At 47.4% G+C, this 7,743-nt stretch overlaps 4 non-coding genes across 4 annotated transcripts; 2 read left to right on the top strand and 2 right to left on the bottom strand.

Annotated features, from left to right (window-relative positions):
• Positions 1-1,760: 1,760 nt before the first annotated feature.
• On the bottom strand, positions 1,761-1,833 carry Trnav-uac. Its single transcript has one exon. It is a non-coding gene; the product is annotated as a tRNA-Val (tRNA).
• A 235-nt stretch (positions 1,834-2,068) lies between these two features.
• Positions 2,069-2,140, top strand: Trnap-cgg. The gene has a single exon. It is a non-coding gene; the product is annotated as a tRNA-Pro (tRNA).
• A 4,963-nt stretch (positions 2,141-7,103) lies between these two features.
• Trnav-uac lies at positions 7,104-7,176 on the bottom strand. Its single transcript has one exon. It is a non-coding gene; the product is annotated as a tRNA-Val (tRNA).
• A 236-nt stretch (positions 7,177-7,412) lies between these two features.
• On the top strand, positions 7,413-7,483 carry Trnap-cgg. Its single transcript has one exon. It is a non-coding gene; the product is annotated as a tRNA-Pro (tRNA).
• Positions 7,484-7,743: the final 260 nt, after the last annotated feature.

Here is a 7,743-nt window from a genome sequence, read left to right on the forward strand (position 1 = left end):
GTGAAATGAGCGAAAACGTGGGAAACATTGCATTCGAAATGCTTGCGAATTTTCCAATTGCCCAGTGAGTGTCGACAAAACACGTCAATTCTCTGCTCCAACGTATGAGACGTAACAACTGGTGCAATTTGTTGTTGCATCGTGTGCCAGCAGTCTTCGATAGTGTGTTACGAGCTTAGCGCGATAAGTTTGCAGACAGCATTTAGGCGACGTTTTATTAGTAACGGCCCCATGCAACGATTGCACAACAGTAAAGGACATTAAAAAAAAAAAAAAAAAAAAGGGTATGATTCCTGCTTTGGGTGCAGGAGGTCCCGGGTTCAAATCCCGGACGAGCCCTAGCGTTTTGTGCAAACTGATCGCACGTCAGTGGCTGAGTCAGCGCAAAAAGCTCGCCGTCAATATCAAATGAACTTCTTATTCGATGTGAGCAATTGACACTCTGGTCCGACGCGTTAAAAAAAAAAAATAAATAAAAAAAAAAAAAAAGTGGCTGGGGTACCTGGCTCTCACCCAGGAGGCCGGGGTTCGATTCCCGGTACCGGAAATGCGCATTTGTTGCTCCTCTTATGCGACTTGGCCCGACTTAGCTCGACTGACGCTACGCTGACGCTTGCAGAAAACTACGTTAAGTACGATTCGTGGTAACAAGTGACGGCGAGAGCGATGCGACACCTGTCCACCTCTTATCGAGGCACCTAACTGTGGTCAACAAAGCTGGAGGACTGCAAGACATTGCCACGGGGGCCTGAATGCAGCTAACCACACTGCTTAGTGTCCTAACAGCGGAGACAGGTTCAAAAAAAAAAAAAAAAAAAAAAAAAAAAAAAAAATGGGTATAATTCCTGCTTAGGGTGCAGGAGGTCCCGGTTCAAATCCCGGACGAGCCCTCGCGTTTTGTGCAAACTGATCGCACGTCAGTGGCTGAGTCAGCGCAAAAAGCTCGCCGTCAATATCAAACGAATTTCTTATTCGACGTGAGCAATTGACACTCTGGTCCGACGCGTGAAGGCGATTACGAAGGTTTCGGGTACAGGTGGTAGCAGATGCAATTTCCCAATCTAAAAACGAAAAAAAATTAAAAAAAAAAAAAAAAAAAAGGGGGTATGATTCCTGCTTTGGGTGCAGGAGGTCCCGGGTTCAAATCCCGGACGAGCCCTGCCATTTTGACCGTGCTGAAGAGTAGGTGGAACTCAGCCCCGGTTTGCAGCTCCTCAATGAAGAGTAGACGCCTGTTATAGCACGTGGATATAACAAGAATGCGGCACCAGTAAAGTACGTAGGTGGAATTCGGTAGGAAAAGCAGACGGTAATTTTGCATGCAACGGAAAACAAGGTTGTCTTTGCGGGATATGTGCACCGTGAGTGGAGATTCAGCTTAATTGTGCGACAGTCTACCCTCATCTTACTAGCGACGGCAACAACCAAGGGGTGGCATGTAAGATTGAGCGTGGCTAGAGTTTCTCATTATTAGTTAGCATCACACTTTGACAGAGCTGTGACAAGGCGAGTAGGGTGAGCTCAGGAAAGCCAGTAGCAAGCGCACTTGAAGTAGCCCTGAAGAACCGGATTATAAATTTTGCCAGCCATAATGGAGCTAGGGGCGTTCTCAGTTACCAAATACCGGTGCAATAAGAGAGCAACAGTATTTGACCGTAAATGACGCCCTATCCGTCTAGCATACGACATTGCTTGTCTCTGCATACGCGGACGTGAGGTCATCTCGGAAATGAAATCCGAAATATAGATTAAAATTGTTGTGTTCCCGCCCGGGATCGAACCGGGGACCTTCTGCGTGTAAAGCAGACGTGATAACCGCTACACCACGGAAACGACGGTTCTTTTCATGTACCACCCGGAGACTCGTAATAGCAACAGTTTGTCTTCTGTGTTAGCAAGGGCATCGGCTACGAGCTCCCTCCGATTCGTGAAGTTCCTGTAGTAAAAGACGTCGATGGAAACAATCCAACCGCGACAGACAGGGAGAACGCTGGCTGAGCTGCAGCCCTACATGGTGAGACCATCAAAGGTGGCGTCATTCACATGCAGTGCGTTTTCGGAACGAATAGGCTCGTTGGTCTAGGGGTATGATTCCTGCTTCGGGTGCAGGAGGTCCCGGGTTCAAATCCCGGACGAGCCCTTGCGTTTTGTACAACGGTGCGGTAACAAATCGCATGGCGGCGGCTGTTTCGCGCATTTCCAGGCCTCCAAGTCAGCGCTAAAATCCGACAACCAGTTCTGAAACCGTTTCATGTTTCATTTGAGCCATGTGCACCCTGCTGATGGAACGTTTGAAGTTGATTTAAATGGTCACAGTAGAGATCGTAGCAAGTGTCTTGCTGAGTGCGACGAAAACGGGTTTCCGCCCGCAATCGAGCCGGGGACCTTCTGCGTGTTAGGCACGGCGCCTGGGCTCGGCGGCAGCTGCTGCTCTTTCCTTCCTTACGAGATACCGTCGATTCGCGCAGTCGTTATTGCAAAAGATGTCACCAAAGGCAATCGCTTCGTTAGCGGCACGGTGCCTGGGCTCGGCGGCAGCTCTACATGGAGGCACCAGCAGCCCAGCCAGGCCCGCCGCCGGCACCGGCGCGCCACAGCCCAAGGAGTCGGCGGCCGCCCTGCAATGCCCCTGCCGTTGCATATTCCACCCGCCTCATATCCTCCCCATGTCTGACTCACTACCCCAAATGACACTGCAGTGGACGTGCTTATTACTATCGCTTTTGGAAGAACCAAGGCGCAGTATTCTAGTGTCGAACCGGTACTGCAAATTGGGATTAAGCAAAAATTTATTGTGTGGTCGAGCGACAGCTTCGGCTCGCTCTTCCTACATGATCGCTTCTTGTGCGGAATAATTCCTAGCTCGCCGATGGCTTCAGAGTTGGTCTTCTCGAAGTTTTGCTTTCGCACTGCATTCCGCAATCTTTTCGTTATGAGTTGTGTGCTTCGGTTTCCCGACTTTCTTGTGTTTAGTGCGTTTGGCTTCTCTTAACCCTTAGCCACCGCTTGCCGAAATTTCCACACTATCATCTGTCGATCTGCAGAGCTCGATGAAGGCATCGCGGCCGTTCCTGAGCTCGTGGAACGGTCGAATCTGTAGTTGTTTCCAGATCTCTCCCACACAACGGCCTCCCAGAAGCTTGGATTACAGAAGTACGCCACTACTCCCAGCCGGAGATTCACGATTGAAAGCAGAATGACATGAGCTACACGCAGCTCCGATTTTTTTTTTGTGTCTGACCTACTTTGAAAGACTTTCTAGTCGATTTACTTACTACTATCGCTGTTGGAAACCAGGTGATAACCGCACAGTATTCTAGAGACGATGAGGTAATGAAAATTTAGAATAAGTAAAACAGTATCAAAAGAAGTTGTGTGGTGGAGCAGCACATGCAATTCACGCTTCCTAGATATTCGTTACTGCATAGAATAATTCTTTTGTCTGCGGCGTCTTCAGTATCCGTCTTCTGGAAATTTTGCTTGCAGTATATTGTGCAATCTTTTCGTTATGAGTTGGTGCTTGGTTTCCCGATGTTCTTTTGTTTAGTGCATTCGCCTTCTCTTAACCCTGAGAAACCACATACCGAAACTGAGGCACTGCCGGCTGTTCATAAGCAGTGCTCGATGCAGTTATTTCGCTTTTTATTCGTTGCCTTTAATATTCTTCTCATCAGTGGTGAGTGCTGCCTGCAGAAAGCGTTTATCTTGCGAATTCACGTGAAAGTTTGTGTTCCCTGTGAGGCGCACTACTTGGGATTAACTTGACTGCTCCAGCCAGGTGGCTCGTTGGTCTAGGGGTAGGAACGTCTGGAAGAACGTTAGTCTGCCGATCCACTCTATGGCCGTGGCGTCCACGTGGTATAGGGTAATAAATAATTTGGTTCCCACCAATGTACGACTGCACCGTATTGGTCTTTCTGACACGGACACCTGTACTCGGTGTGGTCTCCTGGATACCCTTGAACATCGATTCACCTGCTGTGGGCACCTTGCTAATTGGCGTTGGCTCAGGAAACAACTTGCCTTTGTCACTAGGTCTGCTGAAGCCGCTTATACTATTGACATCATCGTCCGGCCCGATTCTTCCTTTTTTCCGCGAACGAAGCTCCATACCGTCATGTGGTTGATTGGCCATTTCGTACATTTTGTCAACAGTTGTCATGAAGAGGATGGACACCTAGCGTTTCGGCAGTACATGCTTACTGCTTACTGGCAGCGCTTGCGATTGCCAGGCCTCCGAGATGATTTTGCCAATATGCTTAGCCTGACATTTGAAAGAGAGGGTGTTGGCTAAGGTCACCTGTGTGAGCATTTTCTTTTATACTGTTTCTGGATTTGCCACCTTTATGTATGTTTCTTCTCTACACGAGGACTGAAGTTTTCGTGTTTCTTTTTTTTAAATCTTTATTTCACAAAGCAGTCTACATTATATAGTCATGTTTTAGGATTTTAATTTCAGTAGTGTACTTCTTTTGAAGTGGCTGTGTTGTGGATGTTCCTTAAAAATTTTTTTTTTTTTTTTCAATAGATATATTTGTTAGAGGAATAATAATTACGCTTTCACTTGCTCATAATGAGCTGAGACTGAATTGCAGGCATTTAAAAAAAAACAAAAAAAAAAAAAAGTCGGTAGAGCATTAGGCTTTTAACCTAAGGGTCCAGGGTTCCAGTCCCTGTTCGGGCGAAATTTTAATACTTTGGTAGCCGCACGTCTAGTAGCGGGTGTAAGCACTACGGAAAAGAATGCAGCTACGCCGTTTCCTGGCACTGCAGTGCTTTAAACGGTACCAGTTGCACGTGTCGGGAGGGTCTTGCGCTACTGTTAGTATACTCAAAAAAAAAAAAGAAAAAAAAAGGGGTATGAAAAAAGAAAAAAAAAAAAAAAAAAGTGGCTAGGATACCTGGCTTTCACCCAGGAGGCCCGGGTTCGATTCCCGGTACCGAAACGGAATTTTCGGCAAAAGTCACGACAAGTTTTGACCTGCGAAAGGCTGTTTCACGTCCTCCTCGCATTATAGCTACTGGTTCATAAATCATAAAAAAAAAAAAAAAAAAAAAAGTTGGGAGAGCGTTAGACTGAAGATCTAAAGGTCCCTGGTTCGATCCCGGGTTTCGGCAGGTATTCGTTTTGATGCGACGCCAATGGAATTGCTCTGCGTTGGTGATAATGCAACTACAGCTGACAACAAAAATGACTCTCTGCTGTAGCAGTTCTGGTTGTCTAGTGCATGCCATAAGAGGAACTCACTAGAAAACTAACTCCCTTTTGAAGGAAAAGAATCAAAAAAGCCCTACCGACTGCGTTCCTTTTTCTGTGTCAGGTGGTGAAGAACGTCTTCAACGGCACGTGAAATGAGCGAAAACGTGGGAAACATTGCATTCGAAATGCTTGCGAATTTTCCAATTGCCCAGTGAGTGTCGACAAAACACGTCAATTCTCTGCTCCAACGTATGAGACGTAACAACTGGTGCAATTTGTTGTTGCATCGTGTGCCAGCAGTCTTCGATAGTGTGTTACGAGCTTAGCGCGATAAGTTTGCAGACAGCATTTAGGCGACGTTTTATTAGTACGGCCCCATGCAACGATTGCACAACAGTAAAGGACATTAAAAAAAAAAAAAAAAAAAAGGGGTATGATTCCTGCTTTGGGTGCAGGAGGTCCCGGGTTCAAATCCCGGACGAGCCCTAGCGTTTTGTGCAAACTGATCGCACGTCAGTGGCTGAGTCAGCGCAAAAAGCTCGCCGTCAATATCAAATGAACTTCTTATTCGATGTGAGCAATTGACACTCTGGTCCGACGCGTTAAAAAAAAAAATAAATAAAAAAAAAAAAAAAGTGGCTGGGGTACCTGGCTCTCACCCAGGAGGCCGGGGTTCGATTCCCGGTACCGGAAATGCGCATTTTGTTGCTCCTCTTATGCGACTTGGCCCGACTTTAGCTCGACTGACGCTACGCTGACGCTTGCAGAAAACTACGTTAAGTACGATTCGTGGTAACAAGTGACGGCGAGAGCGATGCGACACCTGTCCACCTCTTATCGAGGCACCTAACTGTGGTCAACAAAGCTGGAGGACTGCAAGACATTGCCACGGGGGCTGAATGCAGCCTAACCACACTGCTTAGTGTCCTAACAGCGGAGACAGGTTCAAAAAAAAAAAAAAAAAAAAAAAAAAAAAAAAATGGGTATAATTCCTGCTTAGGGTGCAGGAGGTCCCGGGTTCAAATCCGGACGAGCCCTCGCGTTTTGTGCAAACTGATCGCACGTCAGTGGCTGAGTCAGCGCAAAAAGCTCGCCGTCAATATCAAACGAATTTCTTATTCGACGTGAGCAATTGACACTCTGGTCCGACGCGTGAAGGCGATTACGAAGGTTTCGGGTACAGGTGGTAGCAGATGCAATTTCCCAATCTAAAAACGAAAAAAAATTAAAAAAAAAAAAAAAAAAGGGGGTATGATTCCTGCTTTGGGTGCAGGAGGGTCCCGGGTTCAAATCCCGGACGAGCCCTGCCATTTTGACCGTGCTGAAGAGTAGGTGGAACTCAGCCCCGGTTGCAGCTCCTCAATGAAGAGTAGACGCCTGTTATAGCACGTGGATATAACAAGAATGCGGCACCAGTAAAGTACGTAGGTGGAATTCGGTAGAAAAGCAGACGGTAATTTTGCATGCAACGGAAAACAAGGTTGTCTTTGCGGGATATGTGCACCGTGAGTGGAGATTCAGCTTAATTGTGCGACAGTCTACCCTCATCTTACTAGCGACGGCAACAACCAAGGGGTGGCATGTAAGATTGAGCGTGGCTAAGAGTTTCTCATTATTAGTTAGCATCACACTTTGACAGAGCTGTGACAAGGCGAGTAGGGTGAGCTCAGGAAAGCCAGTAGCAAGCGCACTTGAAGTAGCCCTGAAGAACCGGATTATAAATTTTGCAGCCATAATGGAGCTAGGGCGTTCTCAGTTACCAAATACCGGTGCAATAAGAGAGCAACAGTATTTGACCGTAAAATGACGCCTATCCGTCTAGCATACGACATTGCTTGTCTCTGCATACGCGGACGTGAGGTCATCTCGGAAATGAAATCCGAAATATAGATTAAAATTGTTGTGTTCCCGCCCGGGATCGAACCGGGGACCTTCTGCGTGTAAAGCAGACGTGATAACCGCTACACCACGGAAACGACGGTTCTTTTCATGTACCACCCGGAGACTCGTAATAGCAACAGTTTGTCTTCTGTGTTAGCAAGGGCATCGGCTACGAGCTCCCTCCGATTCGTGAAGTTCCTGTAGTAAAAGACGTCGATCGGAAACAATCCAACCGCGACAGACAGGGAGAACGCTGGCTGAGCTGCAGCCCTACATGGTGAGACCATCAAAGGTGGCGTCATTCACATGCAGTGCGTTTTCGGAACGAATAGGCTCGTTGGTCTAGGGGTATGATCCTGCTTCGGGTGCAGGAGGTCCCGGGTTCAAATCCCGGACGAGCCCTTGCGTTTTGTACAACGGTGCGGTAACAAATCGCATGGCGGGCGGCTGTTTCGCGCATTTCCAGGCCTCCAAGTCAGCGCTAAAATCCGACAAACCAGTTCTGAAACCGTTTCATGTTTCATTGAGCCATGTGCACCCTGCTGATGGAACGTTTGAAGTTGATTTAAATGGTCACAGTAGAGATCGTAGCAAGTGTCTTGCTGAGTGCGACGAAAACGGGTTTCCGCCCGCAATCGAGCCGGGGACCTTCTGCGTGTTAG

Source organism: Schistocerca piceifrons, unplaced genomic scaffold (genome assembly GCF_021461385.2).
Source record: "Schistocerca piceifrons isolate TAMUIC-IGC-003096 unplaced genomic scaffold, iqSchPice1.1 HiC_scaffold_430, whole genome shotgun sequence".
Lineage (NCBI taxonomy): Eukaryota > Metazoa > Arthropoda > Insecta > Orthoptera > Acrididae > Schistocerca > Schistocerca piceifrons.